The following is an 8,550-nucleotide window of genomic DNA, read 5'->3' as shown; positions in this document are numbered from 1 at the left end:
AGCCGAAGTTGATATACCCTTGCAGAATACTCTGTAAATTATATTCTCCAAAATTATTCATATGATGCATTCTTAATACTCATAAAAAATCCCAACTTCCTAACTTTAAAAACACCAAAGTTATTGCATTTCCGATCAATCAGTTATATGGCAGCTATAGGATATAGTCGGCCGATCCTTATGAAATTCGGCATGTCGGATTGATTAGCCAAATATAAAACCCATAGAAAATCCCAACATTCTAACTTTACAAACACCAAAGTTATGGCATTTCCGATCAATCAGTTATATGGAAGCTATAGGATATAGTCGGCCGATCCTTATGAAATTCGGCATGTCGGATTGATTAGCCAAATACAAAACCCATAGAAAATCCCAACTTCCTAACTTTACAAACACCAAAGTTATGGCATTTCCGATCGTTCAGTTATATGGCAGCTATAGGATATAGTCGGCCGATCCTTATGAAATTCGGCATGTCGGATTGATTAGCCAAATACAAAACCCATAGAAAATCCCAACTTCCTTACTTTACAAACACCAAAGTTATGGCATTTCCGATCGTTCAGTTATATGGCAGCTATAGGATATAGTCGGCCGATCCCGGCCGTTCCGACTTATATACTGCGTGCAAAGGAAAGAAGGGTGTGTGCAAAGTTTCAGTTCGATATCTTTAAAACTGAGAGACTAGTTCGCGTAGAAACAGACAGACGGACAGACAGACGGACAGACGGACAGACGGACAGACGGACAGACGGACATGGCTATATCAACTCAGGAGGTGATCCTGATCAAGAATATATATACTTTATAGGGTCGGAGATGTCTCCTTCACTGCGTTGCACACTTTTGACCAAAATTATAATACCCTCTGCAAGGGTATAAAAATGAAAAGTATACTACAAAATAATGCCCACAATGGCAAGAACCACATCAACCACAGCAAGCACAACAAACAATTTGTAATTAACACGCGTGGGTCTCAGACTGAGACGATCCAACGAGCGAGAACAAACGCTATAGAAATACTTGAGCAAGTTGAAACTCGAATTGATATTCACTTTTGCCACATGGTCCAGTTGCCATACAAGGCAGATCGATCCACTGTCAGCCTATGCCAAATATACAGTGCCTATCGAAACCATAAAACGGGTAATAATTAGTGAATTTAATTAGCTGCTTTTAATTAAGAAGTACATTACGTAAACCTACATTGTAATGATTTTGAATAATAAATTTTAATTTTTATATTAAGGTTGAGCAAAGGGCAGCGTCGCATCGGAATGAATCGCACTGTATATTTGCCATATACAGTTGCGATTCTTCGTAAAAACTTGAACTTGTCCAAAATCGTTTGACTGACTGATTTATATGAATTTTATTTATAGAATTTGGCCAGAATTGTACAGAACACAAAGATTTACATGCCATGTAAATTGCCTGTCCGTGTCGGGCATTTATTTAATTATTTATTTATAATTAAATTGTTTATTTAGCCGCAGATGCGGTCTTTGCCATTTTGGTTGTCCAGGGGGCCAATTAGTTTAGCTTTATTTGGCCTAAACTATTTGACGTTTTCATGTTGGCAGCATCTCTTAAACCGTTTCCCAAATAGCTTGAAGATTTTTTATCGCTTGATCTTCGGCTAGAGTTATAGGAAATATCAAATGTCCACAGTTTAAGTTAATTAAGAGATCACAGAAACTTTAAAATCCAATGAAATAATAAAGATGAACTTGAACTTTATAAAAAAGACAGGAAGGATGTGCTTGGAATGTAGATGATGGCAAACAACTTTCGGTTATATCATATGCATAACCATTGGATTAATCAGTTATAGAAGGCAGAACTTTAGTAGGAAATTGGTAAACAAATCAAATTGCAAATGAAATAAACCAAGTAATCACAATTGATGTAATATAAAATTACGTTAGGGCTTATCTAATTTATCATATTTAAGCATATATCATATTTAAGCAACAACAATACCATAATTAAAATTAGTTTTACCCTTTCCATTCGCCTTTAATTCATATAATCTCAACGCTGGCTCTTTTCAATTTCCAAAGAGTTTTTGTGTCGACTTCTGTCTTGTCAGTCAGCCCAAGACAACGCAATATTTTTTGGCTTGGCTTGGCTGTGGCATTCGCTGGTTTTTTCTGATGTCAGTTCGCTTTTGGGACACCGTTTAATCTTTTGGCTGCAACATGTAATAGCTCTTTAAAAGGTTCAGAGCCCAAGCACACTCTCGACTCTTGAATTGGGTCAGCAAAGTGTTATGTACGCGACTAAGTATTTACTTATAGAGCATGTGAGCTGCAAGAGTCTGGTTTGGTCTAGTCTGGCTAAAGTTGGTTGCCAGCTAACTTGGCTGAAGGCTTTTGGGGCATGCCACACACATCAGGTTCGCAGATGAACAGTGATTAGCCGGGGTCAAAGTTTACGGGGGCTAATCGTGAGCCGAACCAAGGGAACTAACCGAAAGCGAAACTTTTTGGCAAATAGGTTTTGGCAGAAACATCGCACAATATGACTCAATTTGCGGTAGGACCCCAATAGCGTTGCATTCAAAGTGTAATAAATGCTTATGATTTTGTTGATTAGGATCAGATTTAATTTCAAGGCCTTTATAGTAAATATATATTGGAGACATTAAGGCTTTAACACCCCCACTGAAACAATGGTCCTGCATTGTGAGCATAGTCTGAATATTTAAGGTTTTTTAAGCTGCCCACACTCCCAAATCGCGGCCAAGTCTAGCGCGTGGCTAAAGACGATCTCCAATTAAATATTCAAAACATATTCCCACCATAAATGTCTCATAAATACACGATTTTTCCTTTTTTTTATTAGTTTGTTTTTTGACAAAAAGGGCACGTAGCTTGGGCAAATGCAAATTGAGACGTAAATCAAGCATAAATTCGCACCAGACAAGAAACACTTGTGAGACTAAGGTATGCTAAATGTTAAACATGTGTTGTTACTGTTCTGGAAATAACAGATAGGATAGCTTTGTTATCATTTAATTATTATGATTAAATAAACAAAAAATAGCTATGTTAATATTTCCCATTCGTAGAAAAATGTAATAGTGGAGTTACCTCTTTTAGCAAATGTGAAAATTGAAAAAAATAAATGCAATTAATGAATGCCCATGCGCTTCCTTATTTCGATGCTTCAAAATCAGCTGGCTCACTGCTAAAGTGGCGGCACCGGAAGCTGCAGGCAAACGTCCACAGTTGAAGTTGAACCTTTGCCCATTACCAGGGCGTGTCTCCAAACCCAACATAAAAAACCAAATACTCAAGCAAAACCTCTTCTTCATGCTTTGCGGCTAATTAAACATTTTCTGTGTTTTAATACCCTTTTCTGGGGTATTGCGATTTCCCCATACAGACAAAGGAAATCAACTAATAATTGCAATTTCTGTAGAAACAATTTATTATAGTTTTTTCTAAAATTCTATGTTTCTTTTAAAACTAGTATTGTATAAAAGAAATGCTAAGGTTCAAAAATATCTAAGATATGTACATAGTTCTTACGAAATAAATTTAAGTTTCAGTTTTTTAAATTCAAAACCTTTCAATCTCTTATAAATAAATAATGAAGTATCTTTGTCGAACGATGTAATTATCTAATCGACTTTATGACAAACAAAATATAATTGCTCACACTCAAAGTGTATTACAAAACTTAATTCTTCACAGGTTAGCCACTTGTTTTGTTTTTTTTTTGGTTTTGTGTTCAGCAATTAGTCAAGCATGCACCGTCTAGTCGAATTCAGGAAGATTGTCAAAACACGTACAACAAATTGTTTGAGGAAGCACCCAGGTGAACACACAAAAATATTAGCTTACCTTTTTTTGTGTGATTTTTTCTTGTTATTATGAGTATTTCTCATTTTGTATTTAAAATATGTCTGCGTGTGGCACGTGGTGGACTCAATGATGGAGTGATACAAACAGTCACGCCCATTTGTTGCCCATTAGTTGATGCATTAATGTGTGAAGCTTTGACTTTTTTGTCGTTGGCTCTTTGGCAAGTCATTGGCATTTGAACTTAGATTTAAATACTTATATACTTTTATTTTTATGTGCAAAAATTTTATATTGTTTCTTATTTAAGCCTTGCAGAGATTATTTTAATTTTGGTTAGAAGTTTGCAACGCAGTAAATTGGATATTTTTAAAGCTATAAAGTTCATATATTCCTCTTGATATAGCCATGTCCGTATATTTATACATCGTTTGCAAGCTCAGTTTAACGGGTAGAAACTTGCTACTTTCTCAATCGTTTTTTTATATGTGTCCGCCGATCAAGTTTAAAAACGCTTTGCCATAGAAACAATCGAGTCAAATTTTTTTATTTATCCCAGCCGTATGGTGCTATGCAGTTAATTGCAAAGTGGAAAAGCTATTAACATAAAACTTCCCAAGTATTTTTTTTTTATGTGGGTACTAATCATATTTAAAAATCCAATCGGACACTATATCCTATAGCTGTATGCTAAAGCAGCAATCGAAGTTGTTTTTGTTGCCCAATATTATAGTTTATAATTGTATAACGAGGTATCCCACTCCAACATTTGACTATTATTATCCAGGTCTTTGATAAAAAAAACCCTTTGGATTTTCTCTGGATTTGTATGCTTTTGGAGAGGATATTATAATTTTGCTCAAAAGCTTGGCTTCCGTTCTTGCTATGACTTCTTATGAAGGACACATTTACTTGCTAAGTGAAATTCCTCCCTTCTCTCAACAAATACAGCTGAAAATGAAGCTAAAAAAAACTATTAAAATAGGAAACAATCAAAAATGCAATTTGTAGGCCCCTCGACGACAGCCCACGACTCGTGCCATAACTTTCAAATGCGATTTGTTCGAAAATTTGTAGCAGAAAGAGTTCGAGGAAGGGAACGGCGTGACAACAGTTGGCCATGCTACCAGCCAACGAGTGCAGCTAATTCGCGAATCCAAATAAGTCCAAATCCAATTGCAATTGCATTGCGAATGCGGCAGCCAGAGCCACGTTTTTGAACCGCCCGACCCCGAAAGGGTCAAGTGGCGCGTGTAGCGAAAGCCATGGCTAAAACCGCTGCCGGCAGTAGCCAATGCAGCAGCCACAGTAAAAACTATAGCTTTTTTTTATGGCCACCCACTGAAGGGTTTCCGAACTGAGGAGAACCGATCCGCCGGCCGAGCATTCGATCTTCATGCCCCAGTGCGTGGCGAGACCTTACTTGCGTCTGAACTTGACACGCATATGCGAATATATATATATATAGTTTCAGGCCCCCCGATCATCGATCCAGTGCGTGTTGCATGAGTGCTGTAGGTAGGGTAGTAATCAGTCTAGACTGCATTGGGCTCGGCCCACGTTCAGCATTGAGATACGCGCATATCGAAAGTGCACTGCTCTAATTAATGGCTTAATCAACTCCATCAGCGAACACCAATGACACCTTAAGGCTGAAAACAATAAAAGTTTAATTAGCCAGAGCCACAGGAACAGTAAAAATGTTAAAATAAGACCCAAATTCGGTGCAAGACCCATAAAGTCTGGTTCAATGGCATACTGATTACGTTGTTTGGCCTTACGTTACGTTAAAAATGCCGGTTGTATGGCCGACAAAAGCCGGTTAAAAAAGAGAACTGTTAAGAGAGAGTGGAGCAGGCTTGCCAAAGTCTGCAAATGTTTATAGAAACTTTGGCGGTCGATAGGAAAATATTCTTATATATTATATACTTTTTATTTAATAACTAACTTTCAATTACTTGACAGTTTCAGGGTTATCTTTTCATTTGAGAAAATAGGTGCAGTGGAGGATATGACTTCATTTGTTAGCGTTTAACTTACAGATACTGTTCAATTGTTATTTACGTTTATTGTGCAGCTCCTTTTTGAGCAAGACTCGATAAATCAACATTTACAACAATGAGTTAAGCGGAGTGTGTAGGTATGGTTATTGTGAGCCATATTAAAATCACTTATCCCCCTTGCGAAAAAGTGGAACTAAGCCAAAGAGCGACTTCGGCTAGGTTCTCTTCGCATCTCTCTATCTGGTGTCTGGTGTCTGGTATCTGGCGATATCTCTTGCTGGCTAAGAGCCGCTCCCAACGGGGCTGACATCATCGAGAGACCCAGTCTCCGTAGTCCGGACCTGGCCAAGTCGAAAAACTAGAGCCAGGTGTTGGACGGAAGGCTTATTTAATGCGCGGTGCGAGCGCGAAACTCTTTTAGTACAGCGTTGGCGTGCGAGACAGACGGTTCGGTTTCTGGGCAGCAGCAGTCGACTTGAAAACGAGTTCGTTATAATCGCTATTAAGCAAATATTGTGTGTAGCTGTTTGTGGGCACACACACTTTTCGGTGCCGAAATAAAAAGTATACAAATAATCTAGAAACAAAAACACGAGTAAACATTAAACAGTGGTGGCTTGGATGTTGTGACTGCGAGTGAAGCCAAGCGTTGAGTGTGAAATGCAAAACTGGCGAATTCAAGACCCCCCCACTCCAGATAATCTCTGAGTCCGTCTCGAAGACTGAGCAGCCCGAGTCCCGAAAACAATTGCATAGAAAGTGAAAGATCAGAGACAAAAGGAAAAGTCCGAGAAAGGGAAAGGTTGTGGCTTCTCGGGTTTTTCTCTTTTCTTAGATGCTCCGTCAGGTGCAACGCCTAGAAGCCCCTGGCCACCCAATTCCGCCCCCTGAGCCCCAAAAACAGCTGTTACACTCAGACAATCGCCCACTGATCATTGAAACTTTTGCCAAAAACATTTTCAATCATTTTTGTCCAATGCCTAGCTGACTACGCGTTTTTTCGTATTCATCGAGAGCTGACAAAAAATATTGAAAATTAAAGAAAAAAAAAACTCCCCTATACCACGCGTTTTTATTTTTAAGTCGAATTGCCATTGATTCATTGAGCCCCTTGTCTGTGTGACTGTGTCTGTGTGTGTGTGTGCCTGTGCGTACGTGTGTTGGTGAATACAATCAACGGAGCACGGCGAAAAAAGGAAAAAAAGCGGCCAAGCGACATTGATGCCAATCGCCAGTGCATTTGTTGTTGCTGCCTCCGTCCGCTTTTTGCATCGGACCAGAATATAATGAAATAAAGCCAAATAAAATATAAGCTAAAACGCCTTCAGTGGACTTCGGGCTGGAATGAGATATCAGCGCTCTCGAATTGCGCAGACAGGTACGTGCAATTCGTCTCATTTTGATTTATTTCCACTGAACTCTGGCCATAAATTGTCGTGTATATTTTAGCTAGATTTACTAGGCATTGAAACTCGCATGAAATTGTCAGAAACTTGGTGAGTGGAGTTACGACCTAAGACAAATTGCTGCCCAAAATCGAACAACTAATGAGTAAATTATAGTTGATGATGCAATAAGTGAGTTAGGGAACTGTGCAGAATTTAGATATAAAGTATAGACGTGACTTATCAAAAATTCATAATTAATAATTGCTAGAAAGGCAAATGATTAATTTTCATTAATATCATTAAAACATTGAAACATCTGTAGACGATATTACTTGCTAAGAAATGAAAAATTCTTCTTTTAACAAAACTTTCAGGTTGAGGTCATTGACTATATTATATTTCCACTCGCTGGTAATTTATTTTACATTCAAAACCAACTAACATTGCAAATAAAAGAAATACATTCTCTTTTATGCCAAGAAACCATTCCCATAATTATAATTATGATTTCCAAAACCCATTTCACCCCTCCGTTTTAAAGCAGATAACAATAGAAAAGAATATTCCTATGCTTTCCTTTGTCTGATTTATAAAGTTATTTTTCTCAGTTAATTATTTGGTCTGCACATATTTCGTGTGATATGATATTTTGCTGGCCAATTTATCTTATTACCGCCTCCACCCAACTCATCAGGGATCATTAGGGAACCAAATCAACTATGCATATATCATGAATCATTTATATATTTTCGATTCAATTGAGGTTCAATGATTCTAGAGCTGGGCATGAGTTCACAGATTGCCCATTAGTCATCCGTATGTCCAGACTCTGGCACTCACGCCATATGAGAATAGTTGTCTGGTTTTTATTTCTTTGTTTATATTTTACATATTAACTCCGGCCTGAAATCCAACCCTAGCAGATTCTTTTTATGTAGACCGAAACTTAGTTATATTTATGTCTATATCCAGTGATTTCGCGGACGGCAAATGTCGCATTAGGATTTTGTGGCATGCATTAGTGCAAATTACCATTTGGGCTCAAAAGGTGTTGGCCCCAATTGTCACCTCCGAAAGATATTGAAACGGAAAACTGGGTGCGGAACTCAGAGCTTATGGCATATTGCATTACCTCGTCAAAAAGCGCGATAATACTTGATTTCTTTACCTCTACACGGACTTCTATATGTATTTTTATGGGCACGCGCCTTTGGGTCGTTTTATCGGTCGTGCTGAATGTCAGAGTTAGAACTTGAGTTGCTCGTGGTTGACATTAAGACCATTTCAACACCACAGCGAGAGACTTTTTAATTAAGCTTAAATTGCAAATGGGTTATGGTTGAA

General features: G+C 38.0%; 1 protein-coding gene across 11 annotated transcripts in view; it reads left to right on the top strand.

Moving 5' to 3' along the window:
* Nucleotides 1–6,253: 6,253 nt before the first annotated feature.
* Nucleotides 6,254–8,550, top strand: part of LOC108040765 (uncharacterized protein DDB_G0284459) — a 40,957-nt gene continuing 38,660 nt past the window's right edge. For 8 of the 11 annotated variants that reach the window (XM_044459601.1, XM_044459597.1, XM_044459599.1 and 5 more), the window contains exon 1: nt 6,258–6,382. The gene's annotated coding sequence lies outside the window, so the exon portion shown is untranslated. Of the gene's footprint in view, nt 6,383–6,413; nt 7,197–8,550 lie in introns of those variants that run through there. The other 3 variants (XM_017118360.1, XM_017118359.1, XM_017118357.2) reach the window with 2 other exon arrangements.

This window comes from Drosophila rhopaloa, unplaced genomic scaffold (genome assembly GCF_018152115.1).
Source record: "Drosophila rhopaloa isolate 14029-0021.01 unplaced genomic scaffold, ASM1815211v1 contig_2, whole genome shotgun sequence".
Lineage (NCBI taxonomy): Eukaryota > Metazoa > Arthropoda > Insecta > Diptera > Drosophilidae > Drosophila > Drosophila rhopaloa.
The sequence above is the reverse complement of the archived record's forward strand: the minus strand, read 5'-3'. Positions and strand labels throughout refer to the sequence as shown.